General features: G+C 43.4%; 1 protein-coding gene across 2 annotated transcripts in view; it reads right to left on the bottom strand.

Moving 5' to 3' along the window:
• Positions 1-25,623, bottom strand: part of LOC134527284 (striatin-interacting protein 1) — a 48,179-nt gene that overhangs the window by 8,216 nt on the left and 14,340 nt on the right. Inside the window, exon 2 of one of the 2 annotated variants that reach the window (XM_063359825.1) lies at positions 3,535-14,762. The exons of the other annotated variant lie outside the window; for it this stretch is intronic. The gene's annotated coding sequence lies outside the window, so the exon portion shown is untranslated. Of the gene's footprint in view, positions 1-3,534; positions 14,763-25,623 lie in introns of those variants that run through there. 2 annotated transcript variants of the gene reach the window in all.

Here is a 25,623-nt window from a genome sequence, read left to right as displayed (position 1 = left end):
TAGATTCCCTTGTATCTCACTCAAGAAAAACTCTTGGACATAAAATTCATTACCTTCTATACATCCAATCCAGATTCTATACTATCCCTCTACATTCGATCAAAACTTGAATATGGATCAATAATCTGGAATAGTATTACTAGTACTGATAGTGAAAAACTTAATTCAATTCAGACCAAAGTATCTAAATATATAGCTCAAAAAACAACCAAATTAATAGATCTTAACTCTCTTTTAGGTTCCCTTTCTGATAGAAGAAATATTCTAGATGCAATGTTTGTTCATAACTGCTATAACAATTCCTTCTTTCAACAGTCGCAAACCGCCATTTTTATGTAGGTACCTTATATAAGACTCATGATATAGTTTACAGATTAATTACCAATTACAATAAATATGAGGAATTCCTAAAGACAACAAATAATAGAATATTCATTTTAAAAAAATTTTCTTCTGCTCATCCTTAGATACTCAAGTATTAAATAAATAAATAAAATCAATAATTAACTACCTATAAATAACAATTATGTATTAATAAAGATAATATATTTTTCATCCACATGCGGTGAACTTAACTTTTTATTTTGACTTTGTCTAAATTTGTTTATTTTATCTATTCCTGTAGAGAATGATTGTATTATTAATTAATTGTTTATTGTGTCTGTGTCTATTGTTTATTTTGTCCTTTGCATTTTGGTTTTGTTTGTATCTTTTTACATATTATGCTCTTTTATTGTGCTATGGTTCTATCATTGTTTTTGTTTCTTTTTTATATCCCTGTGCACACCCTAGTACACTCTTTATGAGGTATTGGTGTGTATGTCACAATTGTAATAAATAAATAAATAAATAAATAAATAATGAGTGTGGCATGTTTGTGTGTGGTAGTTGGATTACAGAATTTAGTGTATTGCTTTTATCACAAATAGCATTATATTATCTATGGATGGAATTTCATTGCAGTTGTAACAGTGCGCGTGCTTGAGAGAGAGAGAGAGAGAGAGAGAGAGAGAGAGAGAGAGAGAGAGAGAGAGAGAGAGAAAGAGAAAGAGAAAGTGAAAGAGAGAGAGAAAGAGAGAGAAAGAGAGAGATAAAGAGAGAGAGAAAAAGAGAGAGAGAGAGAGTGCGCGCTCGCGCGCGTTTGTTCGCCCTGCAAGAGGCGCATTTATAGAGCCTGTGCCACGCAACCCTAACATAATTACTATTTAAATAAATAATTGTCATTCTTTATCTTTTCTTTTACTGTTCCCTACTGTGTTTATGTTAACAGGCTAGACATGAGAACTGAGCAGCGTCATGCAAGGCAGGTTTCAGAACTACCCGACGCTGGTAGACTATTTTTTGAACTTAAGTAGAAATTAGTGACTTTTTTATGTAATGTTAATTCAGGGAAAATATGTTTTTAAATTTGTGTTAAGAGCTGTAAGGGCTTTGCTTGGCTACTTAGTTCCTCCATGTCATTTTCCGTTGCCTAATGGTAAATCCGAAGCTTCCTGCGGCCATGACACTTTGACCACAGCAGTCTATCTCGATTGCCACCCGGAGCAGGACATAGCGACTACGTGTGATTCCTTCCCGTCCTCCGGCGTGTGGGGACACCTAGAAACCACTCTGGTTTCTTCTCGTGAGTGAGAGCGGGTGGTTAAACTATATTTGTGAGTAGTTGGGGGGTTGCGAGCCTCGTCGCACTTGGGCGACGTCACGACCCTGAGAGGGGAAAGTCGGGTCCACGTGGTGGCGCCCATATTTAGTTGATGCTCACACACCGCGTGACTCTTTCAACCCCAGTGCGATAGTAAAATAATCTCTTTATTGTGAACATGCGGTTTCAAACAATGTGGCAAACAGGAATAAACTATTTAACTTAAATTATTCTTGCCACTATTTCTGAGCCACATATACGACAACCAACAATGATTTCATTTTTGTTCAGACAAACCTGTTTGAGAGAAATAAGTTTATTCAAAAGTTGACATTTCTTCAGGAAATATATTCTACTTGAACACTTTTGAAAGATATCACTAGTAAATTTTATAAACAATTTCTTTCAAAAATCAAGAATAATATTAATATCACCATCATTCTAATACAAACTTCTGATTCTCATTTCAGAAAATGCCCAATTGGGACATGATGGATATAGAAATATTTTATGATCTAAATGTTTATCGCTTCCGCGAATATTGTTGGGCTGACATCATGATCAGTCGAGGATAATTAGATGGAAAATTATTTTCATCACGTCCTTCGCGCTATTGTGATACCAGAAGAATATATTTAATGCACCATTTTTAGTGTAACAATGAATGTAAATAATATTGTAACGGCCTAAAATACTGTAGGATACCAGTGAAAGCTTTTTTGTTTTTTAATAACTAGCCAGACGATCAGGACCAGCGGGACACGATGAGGAAATGACAAACACAGCAGGAAACATTAAAGGACAGGTGAAGCGAGAGTTGCAGAAGCAATGTTTGCAAACGATAGCATAACACGGCCACGGAAACAAACAGGGGGGTTGCCACTTGCGCACCGCGGACGCGACCTTGGTCACAGCACAGCGTAACTCAGTCATAGGCACAGGGAAGGAGGGAGAGTGTGTAATGACGTCAGAAGCGGCGCCAAAGCGGAACTGTTTATGTTATTAACAAACAGACGCAAACAGGGTCAGGACGGGCTTCTTATACGGGGAGATTTTATTCGAGAAGGGAGAGTCACAGAGTCAGTGGGAAGCCTCGCTACTCCGCCGCCAGGACGACGATTGGTGAGCGACCAGCCACGATGCGACGATGGTTTAACACTAGACAGCAGCACAACGGCCTTAGGCCCATGTAGCTTGTAATAGTTGGTGTATCTCTCTCTCTTATTTCAAAAACTAAAAATACGCACTTTAACAATCACTCGGTAGACATTATTAATTAATTTACAGTAAACCGTCACGTAACTTGGGATAAATTAGTCTGCCACAGTTGGCAATAAGGGAAAGATACATACGAATCACGAGACAAATGAGGTTAAGAATAAGCTCTAGGAAATGACCGACAGCACGGTTTATTTATTAACGACAGTATACCTGATAGGAACGACTATGGTTCAGTAATTATGTGTTATTTAATAGGTTGTAAATCGTAATTGTGAAGACCCAGAAAGTAGAGAATTGATATATGTTTTGAATAAACTGTTAGTTGAAACTGCGGAAATAGGCCTAAACCTGTTCTTGTGGAAAAGTTCACCGTTAACCTCTTTATTTGAAATGTTTTGCAAATAGGGACTCGTCACCCTACCTTAAGGACTGTTTAAGGAAAAACACGAGTGGTGTAACCGCCCCCAGAACCTGATACTCATGGCAGGGCCGTCACGATATCAGGAACACAGACGATCCCGGTAGATTCACTTCCATTTCCTTTCCCCATCATCCTTCACAATTCATTTCATTATAAACATTTCATGAACATATTCCCTTCATTTCCATCTGTATGGTCGACACAAGTCGACGGCCGTAACAATATAGCAAATCTATTAATATTTAAATACTTTTTTTTTTTTTTTCCAAATGCTGATAATTTATTGTGATAAGGGTAAGCAATGTAAACAGGTGAAGCTAATATAAAGCATGTAAAATAGAAAGGGATGAGATATTAGTTTATTGTTAGCACGTATTCCAAGTGACAATGAAAATTTAGAAAATGATAGTGACTCAGGAAGTGAAGAAATATCGCTTAATACTGAAAGTAACAATGACATTGTAGAACAGTTTTTCTCCTATTCCTGCCACACAAACTGCATCTTTAGTTAAAATGATGGCACAACCAGCAAATGTTCTGGAGGCTTTAATGGGTGATAATAATAAAATATAAAGAGTACATGCTGTATCATCAGCAGTTAATACTGAAGATGAGAGGCTAAAAAATACAAGTAATGACAAGCCACAAAAAGGATGAGATGCAAACAAGTATCCATATGAAAATTTGATTCATGGGAATAGCCATAAGAAACTGAACCACTTTGTACAAAAAAAACAGCACTTGTGTGGAAAAAGGATAGCATCAGGTACTTATCTGTTATCTTCCCACCTACCACTGACCAAATCAAACTTTTTACCTACTAAACCGATGATACACCTATCCCTCACTTAGCAAGTCTTCAGATTGTGTGGATTCATTTAGCGCAATGTGAATTTTACTGCCCCAGTCTTGAATAGCACGTCTGTAAATTTCAGTTAGCACGAAATCTCGGTAGGCAAAAAAAAAGTCGAGCACAACGCAACTAAGTCTGTTTCAACTTCTGTAAACAACAAATGTGCCGTGGGATACAGTTAGCCAAACAAGGGGGGAAGAGATGCGCGCGCAGGTCTGACTACGCTATTGTCTGTTGTACAAACATCAGCTATGGCAAGTTAAATTGCGGCTATGGAGGGTAAAGGACCAAATGTTTTTACGTCCGCTCGTATGACGCCATGCCATACCATTGTCGCCTGGCCACAAACCGGGCCGTGAACTCAGTCTAGCCAGTGGCAGGGAATACACTCAAACAAAAGCAACATCTGCCCATTCCTCTGCCGGTAACTGTACGTGCTTGATCACTCATAATGCATTGTGTTCAAGTATTTGAGACAAAACTAGAAGTATTACAGTGTGCAAATTGTCATGAAGGCCACACTTATGTTGGTCACACTTTAGTTTTAAGCAAGTCAACTGTGTTCACAATCGGACGAACTAAGGACTCTTACCAAAAGTTTATGTAAGTCTGATGCTGTTGGTTGTACTAGCGGGAATACATTTGACATTAGATACCGGAGCAGAAATGAACAGATGATTCACATGGAAGAGGTTGTTAAATGAATGTTGCAATGAAAAAAATAATCTTTGGCCTGACAGGATTAGTGTGAACCAGGTGATTATACGCGAATAAGCACTTTAATTTTTTAAATATTACAATGTCATTATCCGGACAGTAATATCAGTTGCACTGTCAGTAAAGGATGGTTTGGAAAAGTACGCGACGTGAGTTGAAGGTCACGCCTGGGCGGGCAAGTCAGCCAGCCGACTGACGATAAAGTACATAACGACGTATCTGCCGTTACGCGGTGTCGTATTTGTCATACAAAGTGCGGTGGGAAGCATATAAAGATAAATGGTATGACATATTAATAGTTAAGTGTTATTCAACACATTTATATTACGTAAAGTATATTTTCCTATATAATTTTGGATTAAATAAATTAGCCTTGAAATTTATGGAAACTAATGCTCCAGAATACGCAATTTCGAATAACTCAAGCATTTTTAGGAACAAGTTACCGTATTGACTCGCATATAGGTCGCCATCGCATATAGGTCGCACCCATAATTTGAGGTCTTGAATTTGGTATTTAAGATTCCCCCCATATAGGTCGCACCGGTAATTCATTAAACATACGCATTGCACCACAGTAAAAAATATTAAAAAAAGGGCCGCAAATTGATGGAGATTTACCGTCAATAGCGCGCAGTGCGCGGAGAAAGGTCATTGTACTCGCTCAGTTGTTGTTACAGCGTGGCATAGCCGCCGGCTGGCTCTCTCTGTTCTCTGAGTTGCGCATGCGCAGTATAACTCACTCAACGCTCCACCCAGACTCGTGACCTTCCATCAGCAGCCAGCCAATAGATTTAAAAAATATGCGTCAACTGTACAATACTTCTGAAATTATAAAATAGGTATAAGACAGTTACCAAGACTCCGCTCATTTTATCTTGTGAAGTTTGTCTCGTACCAGTATTTCGGCTAAGTTGTGACATAAATACAGTATCAGAACTTAATAATCAGCCACGTTTATACATTCATGAGTTTACGTTTTTCCCTCGTGCATTTTAGATTGTCTCCTGCTATAATTACTCGGACATTTACATGCCTAGGCTTAAATTATTACATGTTTAGAAATAAAAGCAACTTTTCATGTTATAAAATATGTATATTTTGCGATTTAAAATGCTGCCGACTATAAAGGTTACGTTTTTCATTTTTCACAATGTTTTTAGGCCTACTAGCTAATCTTATCTACTCTTAAAGTTCCCACGGTATTTTCTGGTTGTTTATGGTTTTTACGTGACGTTAATAGCGGGATGGATTCAATTTTTGAGACGTAATTCGCATGAAAGTATTGTATTGGACTAAATGGGAACTAAACGGGACCTGTAGAATATAGTGCAAATAACGGGAAAACGTAAATAACGGTAACGTAAATAAGGGGTTTCGCTGTATGTGTACATTGTAAATAAATTTGCCTATACCTATATAAACTTCTTTTTCACATTTGAAAAGCAAAATATTGCAAAAAAAATTCCTCAAAAATTTTAAAAAAATTTTCTTCACATATAGCTCACACTTCATTTTTTCCCCATAAAATCTGGTAAATTTTCCGCGACCTATATGCTAGTAAATACGGTAGTCGTGCTAAGTGAGGGATAGGTGTACATTGATATTGATTCAATGATTTTACAAATATTATGAATCTATAATGTACAGGTTAATTTTACAAATCCAAAAATATTAAACTTTAATTACCAACTCGTAAAATGCTTTAATATAAATTAAAACTGTAAAAAATTGGTATTTTTCTTGTAACTGTGTTCGCCACATGAATTTGGCTAAGTAAGATGTCAGGAATTCCCTTTTGGTTCCTCTTCTCTTTTTGTTGCCCCATTTCCTGAAGCCTCACAATCTTTCAATTGTTTGAGTGTATTGCAGATCCACGAAGTTTTAAGTATAATTCATACAGGGTGTCTACCAGATCTAGTAAATGAAATTCCCTGATTTTTCCAGGTTTTCCAGGTCTAAAACTGAACTTTTCCAGGTTTTCTGCAACACAATTACGACATTCCACGAAACTGAAAAAACTGCATAACAGTACATTGACGGGTTTCAAAGTATTTCAACTCACTTAAATTAGTAAAAAAAAAAAAAAAATACCTTCTTCCACACGTGGCCAAAGTGACTCAATTGATGGCAAATAAAACATGCTGCTACAAATATTTCACACACTTACTTTTGCAAAAACCATAAGTAAAAGGAAGCTCTCAATTTTGCAGTGACTCAACTTTTGCGTCTATTGCACTTGCTTAAGAACGAGCCAAATCCAACACTCGAGCCTTCTTCAACTGCAATGTCTTGATCTCCTCTTCAATTCTTCTTTTTCTGCCTTCTTCTTGTCTGTAGCTTCCTTTTCTTTTTGTTTTGTTTGCAGGGCTTCCTTACGCCTACAACTAGCATTTCTTACATACTGTAACATGGACTTGGTGATATCAACATGCTCTACACCTCCAGAACGTTGAACAAAGTCGTACATCTATCTGTCTTTGTGCGATCAGTATTTCTTCCTGCAAGTTTTCAGTCAGCAGATTAGAATTCACTCAAAATCCTCTTTCCAATGATGCATTTCCATGGGAAAGTACCAACATCATCCTCACAAACTTTAGAAGGCCTGTTTTGGCAGCTACTGTATGTGCCTTAAGAATAAGCACCCACAAGTGAATCAAGGCGCCAGTCTTCTTGAGAAAAAGACGAGAACAGTGCTTCAGAATCTTGCGAGGAACATACCAACTGATATGATCACTCAATGTTATCAGCTTCTTGTCCTTATAGCAACTTGTTTTGAAGACAACATTCTAAACTGTAATTCACACGCTGTTTCCTCACACCCGAATTTAAAGCCACAGACGGACATAAGCAGGAAATTCCCTTGGTAAGTTTGTACTTCAGGGGACTTTTGTCTTGAAGTTTTTTTACCATAACCTTTAGACAAGTCCTAACATCATTTTTCAGTAACAGGACAGACTTTACTGGTACTTTCTCTTTCTTGATGGCATGGCGTACTGCATAACCCAACTTGATACTGTTAGCAGTCAATATATTTTCCTGGTTATCTACATCCAATCGAGATACATTGCGTTTCTTCCTAAAGCTCTTCAGTACCTCTGGTTTAAAAAACTTTCCAGCCAAAGCTAATAAAATGTCTACCAGTGAATCATAGAGAAAAGGTGCCATGGGTGCTTCACTTTGGAACATTGTGAGAAACAATTCCAGCTCTGATGCCAAAGAGTAGAAGAATGCCAATTTTACTTCTAGAAGATTATCTTCAAGAGCACTTTTCACTACACTGAAAGACACAGATGAAATAGAAACTTCACTAACAAATTTCTTTAGGTGGGGTAATGTTTTCATGGCATGCTCAGCAACTGCAGTATTCCATCTGATTGCACAAAATTTCTTGGAAAAAAGCTCTGATCCAGTTATTCTTCTGTAATCTGCCCTCCTTGCAGGTAGGTACATGCATAAACAAATAGTAACTGTGCCTCAAAAAACTAACAACGTCCAATTGTATAGCAGAAATTCCAGTTTTGAAAGCACCATGGACCGTATGAAGCCCACAGCTACCAATTTCTAGCAACGATGGCGAATCTTCACCAAAAGTGTCTGTGATATGTATTTTCAAAGATAACAAAAATGCCCAGTTTACATTGAGGGCATCCATAGATACTTAAAATTAAATGCACCTGTCGGTATAATCCGAACGTGGGAAGCACATGCTGCAGTATGTACGTCAGCAGGATAACAGACCAGCTTGAACCAGTTTGTATCACGTGATTTAACGCCACTTCCGAATCTGATGGTAAATAAAAGAAAATGGACATGGGAACTGTTCATTATTTTCCATTCAAAAATATAAAAATGGGACGCAATACACTTGATGCTACGTCAATGCAAGCAGATCAATAAACAAAAAACGTATTGCCAACTACAACCTACCAAACAAAAATTCCCTGATTTTTAAAAAAAATCCCTGATTTTTCCCTGATTACAATATTCCCTGATTTTTCCAGGTTTTCCAGGTTTTCCAGGGTCAGTAGACACCCTGTTCATAGTATATGGTATATAACCATCATGCCAAATGTTTCTGTATGCACTCACAATATCACTTACAATTTAGAGACAAGTCTAATTTTTTTTTACAAATTAGTGGCAGAAGAGTATTTTGAGATCTTTTTGAAACAGAATTTAAAAAACATTCCTTAGTCTCTCGGCAAATTCTGCCAAAGACCCACTGTTCAGGTAACACTATACCAGCATTATTTTTTTTCTTTTGGAAAACAAAGTTTCATCAATTTCGACGTAGATGCCATTACCTCTGATTTGAGTTTATTCGCCACACACAAACCTCACACATATAATTATTGTAGTCAACAAACGCCTCAATGCACTTGTTCAACTTTATACTATAAAATGATGCATTCATCAGTTCTTTTGACCAACAGTATATAAACAACACAATTGTCTCCAATGATAATTCAGATCCCTCCTGCCAGTTTCTTTTCTGAACACCACGTTCACAACATTTTATAGTAAATTTCCATTTTATTACTTTTTCATATGACAAGTACATTTGTGGTTATTAATGCAGAAATTTTCTGAAGAAATTATTCCATAGCACTGAAAAAAAAAATCACCGCTTGTTTTTCATCTATATTAAGTCCACACAATTTTCTAAAATTAAAAATTTCACTTATTGTCATTGAAATACAGAAACAAACAACACCTCAAAATTTAAACCACGGATTGTAATGTTATCAATAAAAACTGTGATAATCGAATACGAGTGAATATCGATATGCTGAAGTATCGATAAATTTTTCAGGTGGGAATATAACAGATAAATATTTCAGAACAGGTAGAATTAAATCTGCAGACACCATTTAAGTTACCTATTCAAATAATTTTTCAATGATGATCTTTTTTCTCATATTGTTCAGAGACAATTAAGTGCAGTGTACAGCAAAATCCCAACAAGCCTTTTCACCTCTTCATTTCAATGATTCAGATCTCCATAGGTTTTTAAGGATTTACATTCTCACCTCTGTCTCGAATATTTCAAAAACAAAGTTGTATTGGAGATCCGTTATTGAACGAGATAGTTATGAACTATATGCCGGTCAACAAGTTTTAAATACGTTGTTCTTTCCTACACTTCAATGATAATACTATACAAGTTACTGCTGAAGCTGCACCTGAATACAATAAGTTACATAAGTTATGACCTGTAATTTTGGCTCTAGAGAAAACATTCAATTCCTTTTGAAGAGAGACTGTCTGTGGATTAACAGATTTGTTCAATGAAAGCTAGGCAACATCTCATACAGTATATGCCATTGAAACCAAACAAATGGGGCTTTAAACTCTTTGTTTTATGTGGAGTATCTGAATTTGGATGAACAGATTTGTTCAACGAAAGCTAGGCAACATCTCACACAGTATATGCCATTGAAACCAAACAAATGGGGCTTTAAACTCTTTGTTTTATGTGGAGTATCTGAATTTACCTATAAATTCTATATCTACACAGAAATAGAGAATCTTAGTGAAACATGTTGAGTACTGAAAATGATCTTGGAGCAAGCAGCAAAATTGTTGTAAGATTCTGTAGGGAAATCCCTCAAGACTGCAACTACAAAGTGTATTTTGATAACTTCTACATGTACATGCCTTTGGTTACATTCCTCGCAAAACATTGGCATACAATCAATTGGTACAGTTAGGAGGAATAGGATATCAAACTTCAAACTCCCAACCAATGAGGTCATGAAGAAAGAAGAAAGAGTAGCTGCATGTTAATATGTATTCCACGTGGAAGGTGTAGATGTTCCTAACACACTGTGGAAGGATAACACATGTGTCATGTTACTTTCATTGCACGTCAGAAAAGAATCAGTACATGAAGTAAAGAGGTATTAATAAAAAGGGGAAGAAACATGTTGAAAACTGCCCAGCAGTAATCCGAGACTATAACCAACACGTGGGTGGAGTGGACCTACTTGAGTCTCATTGGACGATACAGGATTTTAAAGAGAACAAAGAAATGGTATATGAGACTCTTCTACATCTTGTTGATATAGCTGTTATCAATGCATGACTGCTTCATCGGTGAATCGTAACACAGACTGTGAAATTATCGGAATTTTGTCTAGAGTTTGCAAGAACTCTTCACATTTGGCACGCCTAAACGAGGAAGACCATCAGCTGTAACTGTAGAGCATGCTGAAAGGAGAATGAGAAGACAGACCGCTGTCATTCGTCCAACAGATGTGTGACAGACCACTTTCCTATTTGGAACTCAACAAGAAGAAGCTGCAAGCTCAGACATACGTCATGTGAAAAAACTGCGGTGTAGCATTGTGTCTACAGTGCCGGTAATTTGAAATAATTGGCATAAATTTATTTTTTTTTACCTCAATTCCCTAATATAAACTTTGTTAGCCCATTGTTCATCCTGATCAAATTTTTCCTGCTAGAGTCCCACTACACTTTCCCAGTGCTGCAACCTATAGCCCTGTATGATTTCGCCAAGCAAGTATTAACCATCATTTTTCTTCCCACCTCAGGCCTACTTCGTGACCGGTAGTGCTTTTCTCATCGTCCTCCCAGGGCAGCCCTCTTCCCAGAGATCAGCTTAGGTTAGCAGCTCCACTCATGCCCCATTCTGATGTTCCAGGGCTGTCAGGCACGTATAGGCGCTCGCCCTAACACTTTTCTCACGAGCCAGCAGATCCCTCCCTCCTTCTTTTTTACGAACTTCAGCCACGGCACTGACCGGGTCTTCAACCTCCGCTCCCAGTGAGCCTAAATTAAGGTCTTATCGCTGGCCAGTGAAAGGTCTGCCTTCGCCATCTCGCGGTGAAAATGACAACCACATAACTTTAGTTCCGTGTACTTTAGCAGCTGCTACTAAACCCCTCTCTAGTTCACTTTTAGCCCGACAGAGGGCAATACAGTTGGTCCCATAAGGGCCAGGCTTACGCAAGTCCCTCTTGCAGAACTTTTGTGAACTACTCCCGAGTCTGTTTCTCCCGTGCCCCGACAAAGCACGCTGCCTTTTGGAGCACGAGTGACCTCAGATGCCCCTTTTTTTTTTTTGGTCTGTGGGGTACAAGAGATAGTGCAAGAGTTCAAGTTTTTCTCCGACTTAGGCCCATCACAAAATTCAACTAAATGTACATGCTGGCTTCTTACGTGGACATGAATTCTATTTGTCTCTCCCGCTACTAGTCACAGCCAGGTAACAGTCAACGATCAGATATTCTTAAATCAGAATTTGCATAGTCCCGCACTAGTTGGGCTAATGATGCTTGTTAAAGGAATTATGTTAGTTTTTGTGAAAGCTTGATTAGGTCAAAGGTTAAATATTAGAGTTACATTCCAGGTAAAATTATTAATCTGTTTATAATTGATAAGATTGACGGCCGGGGCCCCAGTAATTCGGATCTGTGTAATTTTGTAATTTCTTAAACTATCAAAAGAAAATAACTATAACTATAATTAACAATAAAAAGTATAAGCTTTAAGTAAACTACTTCTTTTTTTATTTATTACTTCAAATACAATCCATTTTTTACTTCCCATTCTGAGGAGTCATTTTCTTTTGTTTCTCCCTTGTGTACTTCTGAGTATACTGATGTGTCTTTTGCTCACTTAAAGCTGCTTCCAGGGCTTTTATAACAAAATTAATATAAAGCTTTCTTTAACGAAACAAGGGCATTAACACTACATAAAGACTAGAACTGCAGCAAATTGTTTAATATAACATAAATGAATAAAGGCTTAGGTAAGCAATGACAAGAGAAAATAATATTATATTGTTTAATTTTATGTTGTTTAATGGTTTACCTTTGGTTATATTGTACTTTTGAAACATTCCTATATATAATTTTTAATACTGAGTAAATGTTAATTATGTTTATGCAAATAGTTAACATTTGATTGGTAAATTAACATTTGGCAAGCATATTGAAATTGTAAGCATTACATTGTCATATTCACTACTTTGTCCATAATGATTCATATATGCATCAAAGCCATTATTTATATAAATGTAACCTAAATATGCAAAAATATATATTTTTTTCAAATTTAAGAATACTAATAACCATTATAATAAAAATTATTTTACTAAACTTAAAAAAAAATGCATTGTAGGGTTGATGATATATAAAATAAACCTATTAAATATACAATAATATGCATAAAAATACACAAACTCATCAGAAAGGATAACAAAAGAGACAATAACAAAAACATTAAGTAACATCTTCATACAAGAAATAAATTATTGGCAATATAGTAAAACTTACTTAAGATGTTCCCGCATAATACGTTTTCCCGCTTATTAAGTTCACAAAATTATTCCCTTGAACACTTCCATATATCCCTATGTTAATTTTTCCCATTCATAACGTTTATGTTAATAGATGCTTCCCGCATATAATGTTCACCGTTTGTGGAAAAAAATAAAATAATGTTTATCTTTACACTTTTAAACTCTATTTTTAATAATTAACATATTTCCAAATGATAACAAAATATTTTGAACTTGCACAAGACTGTCGAAACCAATGTATTTTTCAACCAATCATCTGCTTGCGTTTTTATAGACAGAGAGGTTGTTTTATCAGCACACCATTTCCCCTATTCGAGGCAGAACATATGATGAATGAGAAACGCGCACGACCATCAAAACCTGTGCCACATGCCACACACTGTAACAAATGTATTTTTCGACCAATAATCTCAATCTGCTTGCATTCGTATAGACTGAGAGGCTATTCTATCTGCATGCCATTTTTCATATTCAAGTTATAACATGTGACAAATACGCAGAAAACCATATTTAACACCAGCCTTTACACATTTCTTTTAAGTTTGCTATCTTTTTAGGTGTGAATTTAAGTTTATCAAGCATAATAAATTATTAGTGTTGTAGCAAAAAGTGCATAATGGAATCTACAAGTAGTGGAGGACCCATTAAACTGTTATAGTCTTTAGAGTCTATTATATAAAGTAAAGAAAATGATGATTTACCTTGGAAGTAACTGGGATTTGGAACAAAACAGGCTAATAAAACATTGAACCTCAGAAGCGACACTAAAATCCAAACAAAGCAAAGATAATGCCTCCCTGAAAACACTGTGGATCTGTGACTATAAATTAATAAATAAAAATGCAGTTTCATCTATAGGCGTGCTTTGATTTATTTTGCTTCATAGATCTCTTCATTTGAGATTTAAAACTTTGACTATTTTAACTAAGTTAAAAGAGAACATGATACACCATTGTGAATTGTTACCAAAGGAAACAAACATCATTTTGATAATTGAATAATTGAATTATAGGTTAACTGAATGATAATAATAATAAGTTAACTTTATAATAGGGTTAATTGAATAATAACAATAAGTTAACTTTATAGTAAGGTTAACCAAATAATAATAATAATAATAATAATAAGTTAACTTTATAATAGGGCGGCCCGAAAATGATTAAACAAATGCATTAAGCCATAGTTAAAAATAAAACTTAATACAATATGTTAAAAAAACATATAGCCAATTTGTTACATAAGTAATTATTGTTATTGACAATGCCAGAATTATATTTATTAACATGTGGTGCAATTTAAGTCCTTTTGGAAACTGCAGGGTTTGTCTTTAGACAGTATATTATACAAATTTAGATCTCACGTATTTGTTCGACTTGCTGGCATCCTAAAACATTGTAGAAGTGACCCGCTGTGAGTGTCACAGAACAGAAAGGGGTTCTGAGGTGGCGTGGAGAATTTGGAAGTAGAATATCTGTAGCTTGTGGTGCCGAGCTACAGGATGACATCTTAGTAGCCTTAGGATACAGAGGCCTAGGAAGACCATTTGGCCGCAATCTCAGCTCCCGTTCTTGGGCACTATCTGTGAACAAGCCAAATCAAAACGAATTAGACCTATTTCACAGCCAGCCGTTAAAAAGGCACAAGCGCCCATAAAAAAAAGGGAATTATGGGAAAGAGAACTCACCAAAACAGGGTGTTGCTCTTTGAAATCAGGAGATGTCTCACTGAGGTGCCCACGAAACTCGGAGTGAAACTAGCGCGGTGAACGCAGAAGCACTCATAATTTAAAAAAATAAACAAACTATAAAATTCTCTACAATAGAAACACTGACTGACTGACTGATTACAAAAAAGTAACTTCATACAAGATTTGGGAAAGCATCCCTTGACAAGGCAACAACATTTTAATTTAAGTAGTGGAGGCGAATCTTGCTGAGCTGAGCGCTGGCCTCTCAAGAAGGAACTGGCCGAGAACGATGCAGTCAGTCGGAAGTCGCGCCAAGAAGTCCTTGGTAAGGCACCTATAGAGCTTAATTAAATCCGGCGCTTCGCTTTGAAAAAAGGAGGGGATACTTTGACTTCAGGGCTGAAAGGTTCCGAAGACGTCCAAGGGAGGGGTCGAAAAATACAGGCTTCGAGAGCTTGACACTGTTGTCACACCTGATCGCAGCGCGATCTACTGTGGAGTGGCTGAAACAGATACGAAGTCAACTCGCGCATCTTGAACAAGATTACTTCAAAAGTAAGGGGGCATGGAGGAGACTGGTGGAGCTCCCTGGTGGCTCGGAAGAGAAAGACAGGAGAATGTTTGTTGTGTGGGTCACTAGAGGGCAGTGGCATTTAGCAAGAACTCGAACACCCAGGGGAAGTAAGTGACAACTCCGCCACTAGATGTCAGGGGCGGTACGTTCGAAGACCAGTGACCAGTCCTTGAGAAAGGCCGTTGTTCGCTGGGGTTAAGCACCGGTCAATGCACTGGAGCGCCTTCAACGAAAAGTCTAAAAGGTGAAGGGGAGGTAGAAATTTGCAGTGGCAGTGAGAAATGAGCTCTACTGAGCCTGGAGAAGTGCCGGGGCATTAGTTAAACTGACTCGGGAACCTGACTGGAAGTGCTCACCTCAGGCGAGCTCTGAGAAACAAGATGCCCTGGGAAGCTGCAGAAAAACACTCCTGGTCACGACGACACGGAGAGTTTAAGAAGCCGGGCATGCACCAAGGCAGGAAGAAAATGAGGCTGGATACTGGCCTCGCAAAGAGCCGGCAAAATAGCAGATACTGCGCTGGGAACGACTCGAGGAAACAGCAGAACAAAGATTAAGTGGGAGGGTACAGTGAGCGGAACAAGTTTAAATTTAAGCTATAAAATTATGTAACAACCGTTTCCGGTTGTCACTGCCTTTTTTATAATAATTATTATATAGCATTATAGCGTTTCACCATTAATATCCAATACAGTTTCATGTGTCAGCAAGTATTTACTTACAATTGTTAGCAGACGCCGTGTGTACGGTGTACAGTTGATGCCCGGCCCAACAGTTGTATTTCGAATTCGCGCGCGCACGGTTTGTTATGGCTGACGCCGGACAAGGTTTTGTAAAGCACAGAACGGGAAAGCCTTTGAAAAGTGCACAGAAAACTATTGTGTTGAATGTTTTTAAAACATTTTCAGACAAATATCCGGATTGTCGTATGAACGATATCGCGAGTTAAACTGCGGAATCTACGAGTGCAAGGAAAGAATTACAGGACACTGGGACATTAACAACTCCCAGGAAGAAAAGGAAACTTGAGTATCCTGTTATCAAAACTTGTGATGATTTTGTGAAGACGGCTATTAGGCGTAAAGTGCATAGTTTTTTCTTCGCAAATGAACCACCTACGCTGAACAAAGTGCTACGGTGCTTCCTGTTATATTATGTCGCCCTACCGGTCCCTGCTACGATGTTGCCGTTGCTGAGGGCGCCAACTAGCCTAAGTTTAGACCCTGTGGGCCAGTTCACAGGTAGAGCGGAGATCCTCGGGGTCGTGACATCGCCACGTGGCTGGCAGGGAGCTGGATCGGTAGAGGTGGTGGTCCGGTGAGGGCGGAGCTGCTCAGTTCCCGGCGGAACTGTTCACTTGCGAGGCGCGACACACAACTTGCCTGGTCCAGGTCTGAAGCTCGACTGACTGCGTTCCGCATTGCTGCGCATCACCCGGAGCCCGCTTCCCGCAAAAACGTCCCAAGCGCAGCAGGACTCCTCAAGCCGCGAGCTACCCCCCCCCCCCCTCCCACCCTGGTGAGGCGACGAGGGAACATAACGACCTGTGCGAGCGAAGGGAGCACTTGGAACTACATCAAATGCCCCCCCCTTCACTGAGGCCGTTATGCCCCTCGAAGCCCCATGTCACACGCATTGCCTCGGGGCCTGTTCCCCACCAATGTTCGGAATGTATCTGGAGGGTTCTGTGCTCGGGGTTTGGCTGGCAATGATAGGGAGAATGGATCGGGCATCCAAAGGGAGGAGGGTCATTACATGAAGGCGTGGTGCATCGGGGTGTGGCGCTCGGTTGATCTTCTCATGTGGGTTTTCCCATTCGTAGTCCACCAGGTGTCGTGGGGCTACAAGGACTCGGGTAGAGTGCCTCAGTCCCTCGTGTATGGCTTCCTCCGGGATGCTGGAATCCCCTTGACTCTCCCGTTGCGGTTCGACTTCATCCCTGTCTCCCGTTAGGCCGCTGGGTGTAACTGCCGTTGTCCTGGGGCTGTTCTCGCAGCCCTGTTCCACCAAGACTTGCTGCGTGTTGCATGGACGTCCTTCCTGAGATGGTCCGGTTTCGGATTGCTCTGGCTCCTCCGAGTTCATCCTGAACATTGAACGGCCATGGCTCGCGTCCAATGGCCAGCGTGGTTGATCCCATCCGGGCCATCCTGGCGAACTGGATCGGGAGTCGTCGTCTATTCCATCAGGGAATGTGATCTGCGGATGCGACACGGGGTTGAGCATGGTTGGGTCGTCCCCATCGTAAAGTTCTACGGACAATCCCTCTGGGTCCAGCCGATCCATCAGGCTCTCGAGCTCGCGCAAAGTTGCTCCGCTCGAACGGAGCACGGGGTGAGCAGTAGATGGGTGTTGGTCTGATGGGGACGCGGTACGAGTGGTGCTTAGGTGTTGAGCTGATGGGGATGTGGGACAAGAAGTTCTTGGGTGTTGAGCAGCTGGGGACGTGGGGGTGAGCAGTGGATATATGCTGGGCGCCTGTGGGTGGGACGAGACGCAAATCATCCCGGTGGATCTTTGTCGACCTACCGTTCGGGAGTTGGATCAAGTAAGAAGTGGGCTCTAGACGTCGCAGTACCTCCCGGGGGGTGGCCCATTTGGGGCTCAGACCTGTGCAGTAGCGCTTGCTGCTAGACGACAAGTGGTGACACCGGGCATACACCATTTGCCCGGGCTCCAATGGCGTCGGTGGATTTGGTGATTGTGGAGTGCGCGTGGCTAGGAATCGAGCCTGGTGTTGCCGTGCCTCTTCTCTAAAGTCAGTGACAGGGGGACGGGTGACAACTCCTGCCGACCCGGAGATCCCCTGGTAGGGCGAAATTCTGCCCATGAAGCAGTTCAGCAGGGGTGTGGCCCGTGACCACATTGGTCCGCCGCCGCAGGCAATAGAGCAGCTTGGGCAGGTGGAGGTCCCATTTGGAATGGTCTTCCCCTAGACGGAGGCGCAACTGGATTTTTATGTCCTGGTTGCGACGTTTCGTCGGGTTCGCCCTGGGGTGGTAAGTCGGGGTAGTGTGATGCTCTACGTCCCATCTGCGGCAGTCGGCCTTCCACCGCCGTCCTGCGAACTGTGTCCCGTTGTCCGTTAGTAACACTCTCGGATACCCATAACGGGGGAAGACCTCATTGTCCATTAGGGCTGCTACTGTCCCTACTCGTACGTTGGATACGGCGAATGCCTCCGACCAACGTGTGAACACATCCGTGACCACGACGAGGAACCGCTTGCCCCGCGACGTGCGAGGGTAGGGGCCCATGACATCGAGGGCTACTGTGTGGAATGGTTCCTCTGGTCGCCTGGGGTGCTGTTGCTCAATCCCATCGGCCCGGCGGGCCTTGCGCTGCTGGCAGAGCTGGCAGTTGCGCACGTATTCCCGGACATCCCGTGCTATGCCCGGCCAATGGAACAGCTTCCTGATCTCCCGTTGGGTCTGATCTACTCCCGGGTGGCCTGCTAGGTCATGGTTGTGGAAATACTGCAGCACCAGCTGTCGTGCAGTGGGGGGTACATGGGTCTGCCAGGTGTCCATGTCACCCGGCACCCTGCTCTGCAGGACCCCGTCCAGGTTGCGCTGGTGTGGGTGGGCGCGTTCACCGCATGCTGCCAGGTTGCGCTGCGTGTCTGGGTCATCCTACTGGGCCAGTTTAACGTGATCTACCAGAGTGGCCAGGGTGGGCGATGCCTCTGCTAGGACCGTGGGATCCGCTCGTCCGATGACGTAGAGTGCCGCTGGAGGTGATGCTACTAGACCGGTAGCTGGCTGGTGGGACGGTGGCATCAGGTCATCCCACCCTTGAGTGTCTTGAAAGATGGTATCGGGGTCTGGGTGACGGGACAGCTCATCTGCCAGCTGGTTCTCTCGCCCAGGGATGTGTTCGACATGGAATGTGAAGCCCTGGAGCATGAGTGCCCAGCGGGTGAACTTCGATTTTCGTCCCTGGGCGGAGTCCAGCCACCGCAGACACTGACTATCCGTGCGCAGGGTGAATGGTCTCCCCTCAAGGTGGTGCCGGTAGCATTTGAGGGCCCACACCACCGCAAGACACTCCTGCTCATTCACGTGATAGCGTCGTTCTGCGGGGCCGAACTTGGCACTTGCATACTCTGCTACCCGCCGCTCCCCATCGTTTTCGGGGAGAGAAGGTCCGTCATGGGTGCGGTGATTGTGGCAAAATTGGGAATGAATGAACGTAACCAGTTTAACAGCTCCATCAGCTTCTGGAGCTGCTTCCTGGTGCGGGGCGCCTGTTTCCTGTCAATGAGGCTTAGCTGTTTGGGGATGGGGCGGCAGCCCTCGGCGCTGACGATGTGCCCCAAGAACTGTAGATCACGGGCGCTGATGTAACACTTGTGTGGCGCGCATGTGAGTCCGTGTGTGGCGAGCCGTTCGAGGACCAGCGAGAGATGGTGGACATGGTCATCCCACGTCCGAGACCAGATGATCACGTCATCCAGGTACGCGGTGGCAAACTCGCCGATGTACCCGTCCAGGACGCGGACCATCATGGTCTGGAATGTCGCGGGGGCGTCCTGCAGCCCGAACGGCATCGCGCAGAACTGAAAGCGCCGCCCATCGGGCGCCGTGAACGCGGTCTTGGGGCGATCCTTGGGGCTTACTGGGACTTGCCAGTACCCCGACTTCAGGTCAAGTGTCGAAAAGATGCGGGCATCTCCTAACCTCGTGAGGGCCTCTGAGATGTTGATGAGGGGTGGTGGTGCGCGGATGGTGAGGTTATTGATTGGCTTGAAATTAACACAGAATCTAAGTGAGCTGTCTTTTTTGTCTGCCATTACGATCCTACAGTTGTATGGGGACTCGCTAGGCTCTATGACGCCATCGCACAACATCTCTGCGATTTTCTCCCTGATGGCAAGTAGTTCGCGGGGCCCAAACCCGAATGGTTTCTCGTAAGGCGGAATGTGAGGGATGGTGGGGATGCAATGCTCTGTGACATTGGTTCGGCGTAGTTGGTCTGCTGCGGAGAACACCTGGGGCTGCTGCTCCAGGACTGTCTCTAACAATCTGTGGTACTCAGGGGGAACATTGTGGCGGAGATCAGCTAGGCGGGGGGGTTCGGCCCGGGAAGGGGGTGGGGTGTATCTCAGCCCATATACAGTTCGGCGGCCCCTGGTCCCCACATGTATCCTCCCTGCGCGGACCTCAACAGTGGCGTCCTCTTGCACCAGCCAGGGTAGCCCCAGGATGAGGTTATCGCGAAGGTCCTGCACAACCAGGGCACTGGTGCAGCTCACAATGTCTCTAATGCCAATCCTTACCTTGGCACGCCCAGTCGTTAGCGTGCTAGTCCCAGTAGTGGCCAGCTGGATGGTGTTGACCCCCGGCACCAGGTCCCCCTCAGGAATGAGGTGGGCCACGACATAAGTGTGTGTGGCTGCGGTGTCCACTAGAGCGGCTATGGACTGCCCATTCAGCTCCACTGGGATCCGGATCAGCTCCGCGGCATCTGGCCCCAATCGGCCCAGGCAGGTTTTGGACCGACTCGGCCCTGCAGCTGCGGGCGGGGGCGGCGCCGATGCCTGGTGGGCGGCGTCGCTCGCCGGCGACCTGGGGCGGGCCCCGAATGGATGAGGCGGGCCATCCCCACTAGTGCTAGGGGGATGAGACGGCGGCTGGATGACTGCTGCAGACGCGGGCGGGGGTGACGCCGACGCCCGATTAGCGGCGTCGCTTCTTGGAGGGAGGCGTTGCTCCCTGATGTCCTGGAACATGGTGCGCTTGGGTGGGGCGTCATCGCGACCTGGTGGCCGTGGTGGTGCACTCGTGTGCGGGGCTGGACGAAGGGTAGGGGGGCGGTGGCCAGCGATGTCACTGCTCCCTAGACGGAGTTTCCCGGAGGTACGGCCTCCCCCCCTCGCGCCAGCCATTTGGCCTCGCGTGTCGGACACACATTGTGCCAGTGGTTTTCCACCGTGGGGCAGAAGCGACAGCGAGGCGGGCGACTGTCTTGGGCACCCTGTGGTCCGCCGCGGTGCTCCTCGCGGCGCGGTTGTTGTGCGGCCCGGCTGGGCGGGCTGGTTTGTGATGCTCCCCCCCTCCCCCGGGGCGGAGTGTAAGGCCGGTAGTTATCTCTCGGAGGCGGCTATTCTACGTACGGAACGATTGCTTGCGCGTCCTCTGGTTGCACCGCCTCCTGAGTTTGCGGAGTTGGGCGCGGCGTCGCGATGTTTTTGGTACATCGGTGCGCCATCAGATCGTATTCTATGTCCCTGGCTTGGGCGAGGAAGTTTTCTAGTCCGTGCGAAACTACCCCGCGCAAGAATGGGCGTACTTCGGGAGACACCAACTCTACGATGAAAGGGAGCACGTCGTCGGCGCGGCCCCCGAGTGAAATGCGGCGGTAAAGCCGGAGTTTGCCATAAACAAACGCCTCCACGCTCTCCCCACTCTCTTGCGCGCGGCTGAACTGTTCACTGCGGCATTTGTTCTGGGTGCGCGCGTCGTTGAACCGAGCCTCCAACCGGCGTGAGAAGTCTTCCCAGCCCACATCGTATCCTCCCGCCTGAGACCACCAAGTGCGCGCTTCCCCTCGCAGCTGTCCGCTGACCCGCTCCGTCCAGTCTTCGGGCGCTGTGTTGTGCCGGGTTTGTTTCTCTTCACAGGCACTTAGGAATAAACGCGGGTCGTCGTGGGCGTGGCCCGTGAATTCTGGGAGAGTGACAGGTCCGCTAGGGGGGCGGTGCACTAAGGCCAGGGAGCCACTCTGTCGCCTACGTGCGCGTCCTTCACACTCGACACATAGGTAAAGTCCGTCGCGGAAGTTTACCAACTCGAGTGCGTCAGCGCATGCGCGGTGCCTGATAGTCCCACACTGTTGACAATGTGCTACTTCGTCATGGCGGCCCGGACACCTGTTTGCGGCGCACAGAGGGCCTGTCGGGGCTCGGAGATTGCTCTCTGCCCTTAAGTGCGGAAACTGACATGTGCAGCACTTATGAGGGTACTCACCAGCGCAGCTGTTGTTGGTGTACGGTTTTCCGCAGCGGTCGCAGGGCTCCTCCATGGCGATGGTTACGTCAGCTCCCGCGTACATGGCGTGGTTCGCGGCTGTCAGACCCGGACGACTGGTCGCGGCGTCGGTAGCGGGCGCGGACAGATCCGGGAGGGCGCTCCCTTCGCTATCGTCCGAGCGGTCTTGTCCGCACGTCCTCGCCCCGCGGATGTTTGCGCGGTCGCGGTCGGTGGTGAAATGTGTTACCTCGGTGATCCTCGGGCGTTCTCGCACGCGCTCGGCGCGCGGGTGTAGGGGTGGTGTTCTGGAGCCTGCGCGCTGTAGGGGTGTGGGGTGCTGTGACCTTATTTCTCCAGCGGGTCCCGTTTCCCGGCGCCTGTCTGTCTAGTGCTGCGCGCCTGAAGTCCTTTGTCCCTACCCTGCGAGTTATGCCGTTTTCGCCTGCGTTTTTCACTGGTTTGCACTGTACGTCTCTAGCAAGCTGAATTTTTTTTCTGATTTGCCTAAAATTTGGTAGCCACACTAACTGGGCGCCATTTGTCGCCCTACCGGTCCCTGCTACGATGTTGCCGTTGCTGAGGGCGCCAACTAGCCTAAGTTTAGACCCTGTGGGCCAGTTCACAGGTAGAGCGGAGATCCTCGGGGTCGTGACGTCGCCACGTGGCTGGCAGGGAGCTGGATCGGTAGAGGTGGTGGTCCGGTGAGGGCGGAGCTGCTCAGTTCCCGGCGGAACTGTTCACTTGCGAGGGCGCGACACACCACTTGCCTGGTCCAGGTCTGAAGCTCGACTGACTGCGTTCCGCATTGCTGCGCGTCACCCGGAGCCCGCTTCCCGCAAAAACGTCCCAAGCACAGCAGGACTCCTCAAGCCGCTAACCCCCCCCCCCCCCCCCACCCTGGTGAGGCGACGAGGGAACATAACGACCTGTGCGAGCGAAGGGAGCACTTGGAAAGACGTCAATTACTTCTCCATTATTTTATTAGCACCGACTGTACTGAAGTGTGTGTGTGTTGCAACTAGTGCTTGGCGCGCAAGATGAATTCAGCCTATCACTTGCTGACGCGGCACAGTGATACGACGGTGTTTGTTTATTTAAAAAATCAGCTAAGAGTGAACCCACGGTTTCACCCCTAATTATAAACTTGATTTTAGAATAAAATCTGCGATGCTTACGCGATAAAAACGGTAAATTTGTTATTTTTCTTATGTACCACTTCCTTATGCGGTGATATTTTTATCTTTGAAAGTCAAACATGCTAAATAAGGTGGCAAGTTAGATAGTTTTCTCTACAGCAGGCAACATCAGGGGCACAACAACTAATTTTCCAAAGGGGGGGCAATATACCTTTTTATAAAGAATCATCGATCCCCCCTATTGAAGCGGGGGGTCCGGGGGTTCTCCCCCAGGAAATTTTGTATTTTCAAGGTGGAAAATGGTGCTATTTAAGCAGTTTTATTATCTAAAAATTGATTACACAGCACTTTTTTTGCCCCCGTTTGCCCCCACTTCAGGGTTTCAGAGAGGGGGGCAAAATACCCTTGCGCCCCACCCCCTTGTTGTTGCGCCCCTGAGCAACATAGTTAACAGCCGCAGAGAATTGTTGTTGCCACACCATGTCGATGAACTCACCTTTCTCCATGACAATTTGAAATGATTTGCGAAGTGATTTATGTTAGTGCTATAAACATATAATTTTTAATTTTTTTTATTTTTGAGAATCTGGTTGTGCTTCTTCTTAATAGTCTCACTTTAATTTTAGTTGCTTGATTTAAACTGTGAATTATGTGACAAGTTTTTCAAAGGTGGTATGTTAAATTTTTTTAATGATCTATGTTATTTTAATAAATATTCTCAAATTCGATTCGGAAAAAATTCGAAACTCGTGAATTTTTTTTAAATTCGATTCGAATTCGATTTGAACTGAAAAATCACAATTCGCAGATGTCTAGTTATTAGGTGCCAACATGGATGGCATTGCAAGTTACCATTGCTGGTAATTGGGAAACCAATGACAGGCAGCATTTTTGAAGACTATGTGAGAGCGTTGGATGCAAATATGGGGTGCAAAAATTTGAAGATTTTACTTTTCATGGATAACTGCCCTGCTCATCCCAAGGAAATATCCAATCTTAGAAATATCTAGATTGAATTTTTCCCAACAAATTCAACATCCAGGCTACAACCAATGGGCAATGGACCAAGGAAATATAAAAATTTTGAAACAGCATTTTCGTAAGCGCTTTGTGTTACGACTTATAACAAGAATGAAAAGTACCAAAACTAGTGGTTATAAAATCAACATCCTGGACACCATGCATTTTCTTGCTGCTTCATGAGAAATGCTTGACAACCATTATTAGTAATTGCTTCAGAAAAGCAGGCTTTGGTGCTTAAAAAGTTACCGATATTTTCCCTGAAGAAGCATGTGAGGACAGTGAACCAATTGCATGTGCTTCTACATGCAGTGCAAATTGGAAAACTCTTCAAGAGCAACTAAATTTTTCATGCACTTTTGAAGATTATGTCTCGGTTGATGATGCGGTTCTACCATGTGAACCACAAACCATCGAAGATTTATGTGCACAACACAAGGATTTAGCTTAAGATGAGACTGACGATGGTGACAGCAATGAAGGTGATTCCACTTCCATGCCAACTTACTCTGAAGCACTTGACCAACTGGACAATGTGAGGTTATTTGTACATGGAACACGAAATGTTCCAGATAGTGTGAGAAAGAGTTTATGGGAACTGGACAATTTTGTGATGCGTCAGAATGAAAATGTGTTGAAACAAACAACTCTGATGCAGTATTTTTCAAAACAGTGAATGTTGATTTTTTTGCTAGTGTTTTGATAATTGTTTTTTTATCGTGCTTAAAAAAAATTCAATTCACTGATATAATTGTATTATTTTCCAGCATGCCGACTATAATTGGTAAGTGTAATTTTGAGTTAATCCGTATGTCATTTGCGTAAAATTTGTTTTTATGAAGCAAATGTATTTCCCTTTTAAGAAGTTTTTAGCATCCAGTCCCTTGAAAAAGTCTTAACAAGGTTTTACTGCATTTTTAAATTATACTCCTTGACAAAAGCACCACTTCTATAATGAGAAAAATTTGGCAGTATTCATCTATTCACCAAACCTAAAATTAACAGTAGAAGTGTTATAATAGCAAATAAACAATAGGGAAAAAATAACATGT

The sequence above is a fragment of the Bacillus rossius genome, chromosome 1 (genome assembly GCF_032445375.1).
Source record: "Bacillus rossius redtenbacheri isolate Brsri chromosome 1, Brsri_v3, whole genome shotgun sequence".
Lineage (NCBI taxonomy): Eukaryota > Metazoa > Arthropoda > Insecta > Phasmatodea > Bacillidae > Bacillus > Bacillus rossius.
The sequence above is the reverse complement of the archived record's forward strand: the minus strand, read 5'-3'. Positions and strand labels throughout refer to the sequence as shown.